The following is a 13,764-nucleotide window of genomic DNA, read 5'->3' on the forward strand; positions in this document are numbered from 1 at the left end:
AAAGTGAACATTCACAACGACGAAAAGATACTTAGGAGATCCTCAGTGCTCTCCCAAACATGGTATGATCTCCAACGGGGTAAGACATTTGTTCATATTCCTGGCATGACTGTATCCTCTTCCTCCGGAGCCTTTTGTGGTTTATCCTACTGAGTGGAATGCTTATGGGGATATTCATCACTCTCCCCTACATCGGAGTAGCGACCTTTCCTCCTCAGCAGATGTGATCTCCTTGGTGGGTACGGTACTTGGTGGTTGATCCCCAGAATCCCTTTATCCCTTGGATAGATTTCGCAGTAGAAGTGCTTATGTGGCAGATTTTATCTGTGCAATAAGCTCCTGTCCCCCAGCTGGAATGATTGATGATTCATCCCCTGCAGAGATTTTGTTGCTTCTTGGTTTCTCTTGCCCTCATCACATTGGATACTCTCCGTGGAATCTGGCTTTCTCTCTTGAGATGTAGTACCGGATGTTTGTGTGCTTGTTTCTTTGAAGCTATTTGTGTTAGAAATGTCTGTTTGTCAGCATTCATCATACATAAACCCCGCATGTGTGCATATAATTTTCAAACATTCAGATATTCATATTGCATTCTTTGCCATATACCTTTGTTTATTATTCTCTGCTAGTTGGTAGTACATTCCCAAAGCAGATGTCGGCGTCTGATCCCTCAATATAGAGTCAGCCCATTAAGCAGAAAGTATTTATCTTTCCTTCCGCATTCCCCACTGAGTTATATCCTCGTGGACGACGGTTGTTCTTGCTTCCTCCCAACACATATATTGGGATAGGTTTCCCTGTTGAGCTATATCCTCACTAGGATGAGTCTTGATTCAGTTTGCCTCTTTGGTTTGATCCTAAATTGGCCTTCTTGTGACTGTTTCCTGTGTTTCCCCGTGGTATAAAGGAATAATTGCTCAGTAATCGGTAATTATTCATCTTATCCTCGGTGGAGTCTGTGGTTTTCTACCCTTATCCCGGTAGTTGTAAACCCTATTTTCCCCCTTTTGCAGAGTTAACCTTTTTTTCATCCTAATCGATGACGGTTACTCTTCCGTGGTTTTCTACCCAGTATCCGGTAGATGTAATCCCCTCCTTGACGGTTATCATTATCCAATATTCGGTGATGATATTCCCTTCTCTTGGATAATTGCTCTGATTAGGCAGTTTATCCCTAGTAAGTCATCTTTAATTTACCGGTTGTCGGTAATGTTTGTTGCTCCCCTTGATTGGTCATTATTATATACCTAGTTTCGGTATCCCGATGCCTTTCTTTGTCGGTCGATTTATCCTTTATTAACCCAGTAACCGGTTGTGGATAATCTTCCATGCGAGTATATTATCTACGTTCTTACGGTAATAGATAATATATCTCATGCACTCTTTGGTTGAAGCCTTTTGTTCTTCCCCAGTTGAGTAAGATTCGTATCCCTTTGTGGAATCGAACGTCCATCCCATAATCGAGTTTGCTTTTTTCCCTCTTTTGGATGATGAGTGTTTTGGGAACATTCCCCAATTCACGCTTTGGTTGGTCACCTATTATATGCCCAGTAACCGGCATCCCTGGTGTTCCCTCCTTCTGCTCCCTATTATGACTTTTTGTCCCCTGTGGAGTCAGATTTTCTTGAGTTGAGATATACCTTTATAGGTCTTCCTCAGATGATTTGGTTGACTGATATCTCTCACCATTATACCGGTCTTAGATATTCATTCTTCCCGAGCATGTTGTTCTCTCACCCTTATACCGGTGTTCAGATCACACGTCTCTTTGAGCTTATTACCCAGTAACCGGTAATACCTCATCCCGTTGTTTCCCCAGGAGGTTTCTGTTGGGATCTTCCTCAGTTGAGTCCTTAGTGGACATCCCCACCTGAGTCCAGATTTTTTATCCGAAGTGTCCGTCGCGGATAATTTTTGGATGTATTGGCATATTCCCCAATACATGCATCTTCGAGTCAGCTCGAGTCCTTCCATTGATTTATTTCATGGATTCTCTCTGTGTCTCTCAGCAAGTCTCAAGTCGTGATCTGCTCACGCATTTTTACCCTTTACTCCTTTGGATTTTCAGTTTCTCCGGATTTCTTTTTTCTTTTGTGGACACATATCCCCACAGAGTTTTACTATTTGCATGCATACATCTGCATCATGAGGTCTCTTAGGGACCAAAATTCATCTCTTCGTTATTATTTAAGCCCATTCTACCCCGTCGAGACGAAGATTTTAACCTTCACTTCTCAGGCTAGAATGACCTTAAATAGGGGCATCTGTAAGACCCCAATTTTGTCCCTAAGATCCCTCATGGCATCATAACATTGCACTTGCATTGCCTCAAGGATCATTAGCATCTTGGTTCCCTTTGCCTTTGGGTGGGACTTCTTGTGAGTGGTTTGAGATCACCAAGCATGATTGAATTGTATATTATTGCTTTTCTTATCTTGTTTACTAACCAAAAATCACAAAAATATGTCACTAACATCTTTTGTCTGTAGCTTGAGCAATCACAAGGTCCAAAGCTTCTAGAAGATCTTTTGTGCAATGATAAGGCCAAGAGGAGATGATAGCAAGCATGGTAATGGTTCCCAAAACTCTAATCCATCAAGTATGCCTCCCTAGCATCTCAATTCATCATTTTGATCAAAGCAAGTCAAAGGGTTTGAGGTTTGTGCTCCAAGGAAACCCTAGTTCATCTGTGCACCACAATGCCTTGCTCTTGAAGCAACCTCAGCCCATGATCAAATACAATCAAGGGAAGTTATTTAATTCATCATTTCATGCATATTTGAACTTATTTGAGTGTCCTAAATCATCAATTCATCAAGATGTGAGTCATAGACTTGAGAAGTTGATCAGTCAATTCATCTGACTATTTTGAAATGCACTGAGACCTAACTTTTTATGTGTTGGTCAAATGGAGAAGATTCCAAAAGAAAAATGTTCTTAAGAACTATATGAACAACTTTCATGTTCATCAAAAGTTTATTTGAAGCTTGGAAGGCCATCTCCCATTCCAATACATTATAGGTCATTTTGATTGAAACCCTAATTTTAGGCCAACTTCCCAAGGACATAACTCATTCATTTTTTAGGATTTTGAGGTGGGATCAAATGATTTGGAAAGATTAAGATGTCTACTTAAAATGTTATGTTGAACAAAATTTTAAAATCTCAAAGGAAATACATGTGATAATGCAAGACATTATAGGTCATTTTGGGCCAAATGCATTAAAAGGCAAAAAAGTCCAACTTCAAGTGCCCATACCTTTTTCATCAAAACTCCAAATGATTCAAAATTTAAGTCCATTTTGATTTTCTTGAAAATACCTACAACTTTGATGTTGGAGATTGTTTCATTTGAGCCTTTCATAATCAAAACATAAGGGCTTGAACATTGGCCAAATTTGGAATCCTTGCCTTGACATGTTTTGCACATCACACTTTAAACTCAAAATTCACCAATTTCCACACTTCAAATGGATTTTTTCCCAACATAACAATTGTTCCTTACATCAAAACCTTTCCAACCATCACTCACATGCCCATGTTTGGATTTTTCAAATGGGACTTTCGAAGAAGGGAACATTTAGGTCCAAATATGGAATTCACATGAAATCTTGATACACAAGCAAATGCCATTCAAATTACACGTCCAATTCAACTTGGTTTGTGTTCAGCATTCATTTGCATCAGTTTTTGGGCCTCACATGCGCCTGTACAGGCCCATGCATGGAGGACCCAATTCTCATGCACACGAGTATTGCCTTGCATTGCTTCAAGCTCAGCTATAAATACATGCTCCTCTTCATTCAATTCTCAATCTAATGGCGCCTAAGATGCTGCACAACTGAATCCATAACCATTACCAAAGAAGCTATTTCACTTTTCTTCAAAATTTTCAGATCCAAAATTCAACTACATCTGGTTGAATCCTTGGATCTAGAGCTTCTAAACCTTCATCCTTCAACTCATTGATCTTCTGTTTTGGCAAAGCAAACAAGGAATCGAGCTCAAATCTCCAGAATTCAAGTTTGTTCTCCAACTGGTATTTTCTTCGAAACTCATTATATATTGATCCATTTGCCTGGCCAAAGTGTTTTCTGAAGTCCTCACTTGAGAGGCAAGCTAGTGGTAGCTTCAATTTTGTTTTTCTTTGATCTGCATTTTTCATACCTGAATCTTCCACCTCAGATTTCTTAACCTATAGGAATCTTGAGTGTGATTCAAGGTTACAGGGGTGATGTACATCACCCCAACTTCATTTTGGTATAAGGATCGTGCAAAATGGTGAAGGTTTGAAAACCTGCAAATCTGGCCGGAATTTGGAAGCTCACCGGAGAAGAAGGTGGCTCCGGTGGCCGCCCATTGCCAGTTTGAATCTGGACCGTTGGATCTCATTTCCAGATTCAATCCCAACCTTTAGATGTTATGACTTTTTTTAATCCTTTGTGTGACGCGTTTGACCAAGGTTCACCATGAGCGCACGCTTCAGGACCATCAGATTGGCCACGTCAATTAATGAACGTGATCCAACGCTTCCTGATTTTCCACATTTTTAATTTCTGATTTTATTTTCTTTAATTCCCTTTAATTTCAAAAATTCATATCTCTTTTATTATTGGTCCAAAAAATATGGGACCAATTGCATTCTTCTCCAAATAATTTCTAGTTTCTATTTCTGATTTTTAATATTTTTTGTGAATTTTCTCTTTTCTGGTTATTTTTAGTTCATTTTAAATAGTTTTTGACATTCAAAAAATACAAAAATATTTTTCTAACCTATTCTAATCAATTTTATAATTGGTTTGAGATTTATTTGAGATTTTAATTCAATTAGGTTATTTTTATTCATTTTTAATTGATTAAAAATAGTTTCTGACTTTTAAAAATGCTGAAATTTTTTGTCAAACTTTGTTTGACCTTGTTGAACTTAGGATAAATCACTTGGACCTTTCAAGGTTGATTTGAAGTGATTTTGAAGTTTGACCTTTCTTTTATTTTTAATTCAAGTTTATTTCAATATTGAAAATGCCAAAAAATGTTTTGCTTATTGTTTGATCTCCAATCTTCATCTCACTCCTGATTTCCCATTGTTTGACTTTGACTTTCAATGTCATTTGGTCAATACATATGGATTGGTACATCTTATTTCATCTTATGCATTTTGATCTTTCCATTTCCTTATCCATTCTTCATCTTTCTTCTTCTTCTTCTTCTTTCTTTTGATTAATGAGTTGAAGGTGAATAAGTTAGCATTGATTAGGGAGACTTAATCTTCCTTGATTCAAATCTAATTCATCTTGATCAATTGATCAAGTGAATGGCTTTGCATTAAGGATATGTTGTTTCCTAAATCATGCAAAATACTTAAACCAATACAAGATCAATTCTCTTCTTCTTTTTGGCATGGCAAGTTGTTGGAACTTGGTTCACTAATCAAGACTTCTAACTTGTGTTGTTGCCTACATTATTATTGATCGGCCTCAGATAGTTGTGACTTCTACATAAGTCCAATTACGATTGCTTAACATAGCGCTAAATTTGCCTTATGGCACACTAATTACTAACATTAACCATTAACAAGTAACATTTACTTTTATGCAATTTACTATTCTTGCACATATTATCCATTTGCTTTTCTCTTTGCTCACTTGAGCACATGTTTATGTTAATGCCATTTGCCTTTTGCTCACTTGAGCACATAATTGTGTATATATTCTTATGCTTGTGTTTTGTTTTGATTGTTGAGAACCAAATGCAAAGAAATGGACTTAGAATCTAGGACATATCCTATGCAAAGAATGGAGAAGTGGACTTAGATTCTAGGACATTCCTTATGCAAAATTAGAGTAAAAGGACCTTAATGTTGAATATGGACCAAATCTCTAAACTCACTCTTGTCCATCCTTGGTTTACTTCATGAAACTTTTGATGTGTGTGCTTTTGTGCTAGGGAATTCTATGAGAGCTCAAATTGGAAGGCCATTGCCATGTTCATCCAAAGTGAAAGACACAAGATACATTGGGGATCTCTTAAGAGACTTATTTGATTGCTTGAGCTTACTATTATTGTGATTGCTTATTCCAAAGGATGGGAGCTACTTGGATCATCAATATGATCTCAAGAGGGGAACTCCATTGTGATTTTATTTCTTTATCCCTCACCTTTTTGCTTTGCTTAGGACTTAGCCATTCTTCTTCTTCCCTCCACTCTAACCCAAGCCAAAATTTTGTGCAAACATTTAACCATTGTTTTCAAGCATTAGAAACCTAAGCCTTATGCTTTTGATTTTCAAATCTTCTTTTCATAATACTTATTTTGAATTGAATCTTTAAGTCAACTGTGACCATTTTTGTATATACTTCTAATTGGTAAATATAACTAATTCAAATGTCTTTTTGTGGTTCCAATGGCCACTTCCTTAATCAAATTTTTCATAACCTTTAGCTATTAGGTTTGAGTTATCCTTGAGGTAGATGTAATACTCACCTATATCCTTAGTGATGGACAATGAGTCTTCCATGCTTATTATAGGGTTAACCCCTCACTAGCATGTTGAAGTTATCCTCACATGGTGGATTTGTGGTTTTAGGTTGAGTTTTCTCCCTTGGATAACAAAAGACCTTAAGGCTTTTGGACAAATCAATTCACCAACTCATTTTGAGATTTTTACCCCGAACTACGAGGTTTTGATCCTAATCTTTTTTAAGATGGTACGTAGGCAATGGGTTTATCCATCCAAACACAAAAATGTAAATAAACTTGTATATTCTCTTCTCAACTCTTCAATCATGTTTGCACAAATAAACTTTCACAAAACAAAAACCTTACAACAAGTATGAAAAGGGCTCCCTAGGAGTACCTAGGATGTTTTGGGTGTCTAACACCTTTCCATTACATAACCAACCCCCTTACCCAGATCTCTGTTTCTCTTTTACTAGTTTTTGTTAAAACTTTTAGGTTTTTGTTCGCTTTCTAACCATTCCTTTGGATAAATAGAAGTCCGGTGGTGACTCGACTTGTATGGTTTACCTTGGATTTAGTCAATATCTCTAATGGTAACGAATACCCCGCTACAATGCCATGTCTAAAAAGGTTCGATTTCTTCTCTCAGATACACTGTTCCATTTGGGTGTTCCAGGAGGAGTAAGTTGGGATATAATCTCACACTCTTTCAGATGGTCATCAAACTCTATGCTTAAATATTCACCACCTAGATCTGATCGAAGAGTTTTAATATTCTTACCTATTAGGTTTTGTACTTCATTCTTGAATTCCTTGAACTTTTCAAAGGACTTTGATTTATGTTTCATTAAATACACATAACCATATCTACTGAAATCATTAGTAAATGTGATGAAGTACTAAAAACCTCCTATGGATGGTATGTTCAATGGTTCACATACATCAGTATGTATGAGGGCCAAACGATCATTAGCTCTTTCACCTTTTCATGTGAATGGAGACTTTGTCATCTTTTCAATTAAACAAGATATGCATGTCTCATATGATTCGTAATCAAAAGAGTCTAAGAGTCTATCTTTATGGAGTTTGGAAATGAGTTTCTCATTTATGTGGCCTAATCGACAATGCCAAAGGTAAGTTGGATTTAACTCATTAGGTTTCATCTCTTTAGTATTAATGTTATAAATAGGCATTTCAAGATGAAGGACATATAGTCGATTGTTCATTTGTGCAGTAGCATAGAATATATCATTCAAATAAATGGAGCAATAATTGTTCTTTATTATAAATGAAAAACCAAACTTGTATAAACTAGAAACGGAAATAATATTCCTGCTAATTGCAGGTACATAATAACAATTCTCTAACTGAATTATTGAACCACTAGGTAAAGTCAATACATAAGTTCCTACGGCTAAAGCAGCAACCTTTTCTCCATTGCCAACTCGTAGGTCAACTTCACCTTTTGCCAAATCTCTACTCCTTTTTAGCCCCTGCACATTGGTACAAATGTGAGAACCACATCCAGTATCAAATACCCATGATACAGAAGTAGATAAATTAATTTTAATAACAATAATACCTTAAGTTGAAGTCTCAACTCCATTCTTCTTATCTTACAGGTACTTTTGGCAGTTTCTCTTCTAGTGTCCGGTCTTACCGCAATGGAAGCAGGTGTCTTCCTTTGCTATGCCTCCACTAGGCTTTAAAGCAGGAGCAGTGAGTTTGGGTTTGGCAACTTCCTTGCCTTTCCCTTTACCACCATGCTTGGTGGGTCTTTTGTTTTGTCTCTTTTCATTTCCGATCATCAGAATGGACTTCCCTTTTGACTTCAGATTTTGCTAAGCAGTTCTTAACATGCCTAGAAGTTCAGGGAGACTTTTGTCCATATCATTCATGTTGAAATTAAGGAAAAATTTACTGAAGCTATCTGGCAACGATTGCAAGATCAAATCAGTCGCAAGTTCCTTTCCGAGGGGAAAACCAAACCTCTCAAGGTTCTCCACATACCCAATCATCTTGAGCACATAGGGGCCTACAGGGGATCCCTCGGCTAACTTACCTTAAAAAAGGGCTTTTGAAACTTCAAACCTTTCATTCCTTGCCTAATCTTGATAGACCATCTTAAGGTGTTCGATCATATCGAACGCTGCCATGTTCTCATGTTGCTTTTGCAACTCTGAGTTCATGGTAGCTAGCATGAGGCAAGCAGTTTCATTGGCATCATCGACACGCTTCTTATAAGCATCTCTTTATGCCTTAGGTGCATAACTAGGAGGTTACTCTTCAGGAACATGTTTCTCCAAGACATACAACTTTCTATCATGCTTAAGGATAATCCTCAGATTTTGGTGCCAATTCAGAAATTTGTCGCAGACAATTTTTCCTTATCAAGGATTGGTCGCAAAATGTTGTAGAGGTGTTTGTTGTCATGGTAATCTACATGAAAAATATGAAAATATAAGTATCACTAAAATAACATATTTAATTAGGCCTTTAATTAAATATGCTCCCATTATTTTACTCAAAACAAATGACCCTCATCATTTGATTCGGAAAATCCCGATGGAAGATTTTCTAGTGGGTCGAGATCCACATTTCACTTTGTTTTAAGTCTGCGTAGGCGAATTACACAAAACTATTTTATTTAGGTAGGAACTCCTTCCAATTGTATCTAATACAACTCTTGAATATTTTAGTTGGGTGAATAACTCCTTATTCCAATCCATCACATGGATCATTTCCAACTCTTGCTTCTAAACGTATATAATCTTATTATAATTTGTTTAGTTAAGTTTGACCCATTTTTTTAGCAATTGGATATTACAATTATCCCATAGCACCTTACTAATATAGAACATGCACCTCGCGTAGGCGAAACCTACATTATTCGATACTAGTCTTGATGAGTGCTAAAACTTGGAAAGCATAAACTTAATATTTAATTTGAGGGAATTTGCAATTATTCTGATCTCACCGGCTTATTTATCATATAAATCGTCTCTCACATGCATCAAAATACATTCACATGCATCAATATACATACAAAATGAAACAGTTATGGCCCCTAGCGCAATTGTTCTCCCAAGCCAATAGAGAACCTAAGATAACCTAATAGCGATCTAAGTTTCTCCAAGAAAGATCTTCAAGGTTGTCCTCCTTTGATATTGTATTCTTCTCTTTCTTTATAACATTACATTACATAAAAGAATCTCGTTTTACATACGAGGGATTGAGACGAGAAAAGAAGTTACATTAAGAGATTGAAAGAGAGGCACGACACGCATGTCGTATTTTAAAATCCCTAAACAAAATTAAGGAAAACTAATGCCATAATCGATCCCCACAAGACAATAATAATAAACACATTATTATTATTAATTTAAATTTTTTTAATTAAATAAACCTAATTAAATTTCGGCGACTGATCACACTACGCAGAGTTAGTCGGGGGTTTCGCTGCTCGATCACAACCCTAATCGCACAACTCTTTGACAACACAACCCTTGTACCGTCATGAACCCTAATGCAGCAATTTCATACCGTCAAACACTCCTCGATTGTTAATTTAGAATGATTGATCAACACGTCATTGCTTCACCATACTTTCATCGGATTCCGAAGCAAATGACCATTGATTGCTCAAAGGAAAACAACCATTAAGTGTTTGAATGAACGAAACAAAAACAATATATCATATATACCGTATTTTTCATCAGAATTACTTTAATCATATAGATAACTTGATCGATCTCAATTGTGTAACCTATGGACGATCGATGTATCGCTGCTTCACCATACTAACATCGGATTCCGAAGCATAGTCAACATCAATCATCCAAATCTTATACACATGATGCCAAATTTAATTACTCGTTTATTATTTAACTCATTATCTCTTTTAATCGTATTAATACAGAAAATAAACAGCTATCAGATGCATGGTTTTGTAAGTGGCTCTGATACCACGGAAGGAGAATTGCAATCCAAAACACAGCGGAAATTAAAAGTTTCTTCTTTAGTGATCCTTACGAATGGGCATGATCAGTGATAGAATCGTTACCTCTTGTGGCGATGGAAACCTTTGATGCAAATCTAAGGAGTGAACACGAACGTTGAATGGTGACAACACCTCTACTCAGTCCATACGAACGGATTCCTTCAATCTCAGTGCTAGGTGCTACGAATGAAGGCTTTGAGAGAGAGAGAGAGAGAGAGAGAGAGAGAGAAAATTTTATCTAAACAATTCTTCTGCACAAGGGTTCTATTTATAAAACAACTTGTGTGGGCTGCAAGATAAAAAGCCCACTTAAGTGTATGTGGCCCATATCTTATGATATACCAAAATAACTTAAGTGCGTGGTACGTTACCATATTTCGTATTCTACTTAAGTGCACCGTATCTTACGATGTTCTATAATTCACTTAAGTTCACTGTACCTTACGATGTTAACTTAGAATGATTGATCAACACGTCATTGCTTCACCATACTTTCGTCGGATTCCGAAGCAAATGACCATTGATCGCTCAAAGGAAAACAACCATTAAATGTTTGAATGAGCGAAACAGAAACAATATATTATATATACCGTATTTTTCATCAGAATTACTTATATCATATATATAACTTGATCGATATTAATTGTGTAACCTATGGACGATCGATGTATCGTTGCTTCACCATACTAACATCGGATTCCGAAGCATAGTCAACATCAATAATCCAAATCTTACATACATGATGCTAAATTTAATTACTCGTTTATTATTTAACTCATTATGTCTTTTAATCGTATTAATATAGAAAATAAATAGCTATCAGATGCATGGTTTTGTAAGTGGATCTGATACCACGTAAGGAGAATTGCAATCCAAAACACATCGGAAATTAAATTTTTCTTCTTTAGTGATCCTTACGAATGGGCATGATCAGTGATAGAATCGTTACGTCTTGTGGTGATGGAAACCTTTGATGCAGATCTAAGGACTGATCACGAACGTTGAATGGTGACAACACCTCTATTCAGTCCACACAAACGAATTCCTTCAATCTCAGTGCTAGCTGCTATGAATGAAGGCTTTGAGTGAGTGAGAGAGAGAGAGAGAGAGAAACAAAATTTTATCTAAACAATTCTTCTGCACAAGGGTTCTATTTATAAAACGACTTGTGTGGGCTGCAAGATAAAAATCCCACTTAAGTGTGTGTGGCCCATATCTTATGATATACCAAAATCACTTAAGCGCGTGGTACGTTACCATATTTCGTATTCTACTTAAGTGCACCGTACCTTACGATGTTCTGCAATTAACTTAAGTTCACAGTACCTTACGGTGTTCCTTATTTACTCTATCTTTCATCAATCTGTCCTTTTGTGTGTGACCGTGTAGGTTTTCGCGACATTGGCAATTATATTAAATCACGTATTTAACATGATAAATAGTAAGCGGTATCTAGTAACACATCACTGCTACCCAAGGCATGAAATTGTCATGTGATATGACAAATCCTTTTGTAATAATACTTATGTGTACAATTACCCTTTTGCCCTTATGTCTATATTGAACACGGGGCATAGACCGTATCATCCTTGTACAGTTCAATATTGGGCCCTTAGACATTCATCCTGTTATGTAGGATGGGAAAATTCCATCTAGGTCACTCATGTCCCTCAACATGCTTTGTTGAGTATCCATCAACTGTCTTTATGGTCATCCAGTTACAGACAATGTTTGATCAGCAATAAAGCACTCGACTCTACATCTAGGGTCCATAGTGGTTCAGGTCGAAGGGTGGTATACATCACTATCATCATGAGAATAACTTATGACACTTTGCATAATATTCTATATAGTATTCTCATAGCGGATCACTCCAGTATAAATATTACTCCTAATATTCATACCTATGTTTAAGACTTGATAACTCCGTATCCATGATCTATGAGATGTGATCATCAGTCTATATACATAATAATCTTAATGCTTTAATATTATCCCACTTCACAACAAAGCTCAACTACGGATGCTTTAAGAATAAAGTTCTTATCTTTAATGGGATCTCATGATTAAGTCACACTTGATACATTAAACGGACTAGCTATTCTAGGGACTTTATTAAACAAATAGAATAAAGAAAAAGGATTTTATTATTAATAAATAATTCGATACAGGTACCAAAAGTATTAGCCTCTAGGGCTTACACCAACAACCTCTAATGCTAAAGGCCATGGAATAGGATAATTATTACGTCTCAGATTGGTTTTCATAATCCATTCACCGCCAGGTTATGCTTTGATTACACAAACAATATGGAAGAATATGAAGCATGCATCTATGATATTCAAGGAGACATCAACTTAAGAATCAAGATTCTTGAAGTGTTTAGAGACTCTCCTTAGGTAATCATCCAAGTCCGAGGAGATTGAGAAACTAGGCATAAGAAGTTGATTCCTTATAGAGAACATGTCATAAAGTGGATTCCCTATTTTGATGAAATCACTTTTCATTACATTCTGAGGGAAGAGAATCAGTTAGTCGATGATCTTGCTACTTTTTTCATCCATGTTTAAATTCAACTGGAAGAATGAAGCACCTGTCATCCATATTGACCACTTGGATGAACCAACACACTATCTAGCAATGAAGGCTGAATCTGATTATAAGCCTTGGTTCTACGACATTAAGAGGTATCTGGAAAGACATGAATATCCCGAGAAAGCATCAATGATAGATATGAAGGATTTGAGAAGGTTCTCTTCTAAGTTTTTCTTGAATATGGATGTTTTGTACAAGAGGAATTATGATTTCGTGTTGCTCAGATGCGTGGATAGACACGAATCAAGCACGACCATAACGTCTATACATGAAGGCTGCGAAGGTGTACATGCTAAGGGTCCTGCTATGGCTAAGAAGATTCTTCGGGCTAGGTATTATTAGACTAAGATGGAGGTGGGTTGTTACAACTTCGTCAAGAGGTGTCACAAGTGCCAAATATTTGGTGACAAAATTCATGCCCCTCCAACATTGTTGAACATTTTGACTTCTCCGTGGCCTTTCTCTATGTGGGGCATTGGCATGATTGGAATGATTGAGCCGAAAGTCTCTAACGATCATTGTTTCATTCTATTTGTCATTGACTACTTTACAAAATGGGTGGAAGTTACTTCCTACACGAACATCACAAGACAAGTGGTTGCCCGATTTATCAAGAAAGAACTAATATGTCACTATGGTGTTCCTAGAAAGATTATTATTGACAATGCCAGTCTGAACAACCAAATGATGAGTGATTTATGTCAAGATTT

Source organism: Lathyrus oleraceus, chromosome 6, assembly GCF_024323335.1.
Source record: "Lathyrus oleraceus cultivar Zhongwan6 chromosome 6, CAAS_Psat_ZW6_1.0, whole genome shotgun sequence".
Classification (NCBI taxonomy): domain Eukaryota; kingdom Viridiplantae; phylum Streptophyta; class Magnoliopsida; order Fabales; family Fabaceae; genus Lathyrus; species Lathyrus oleraceus.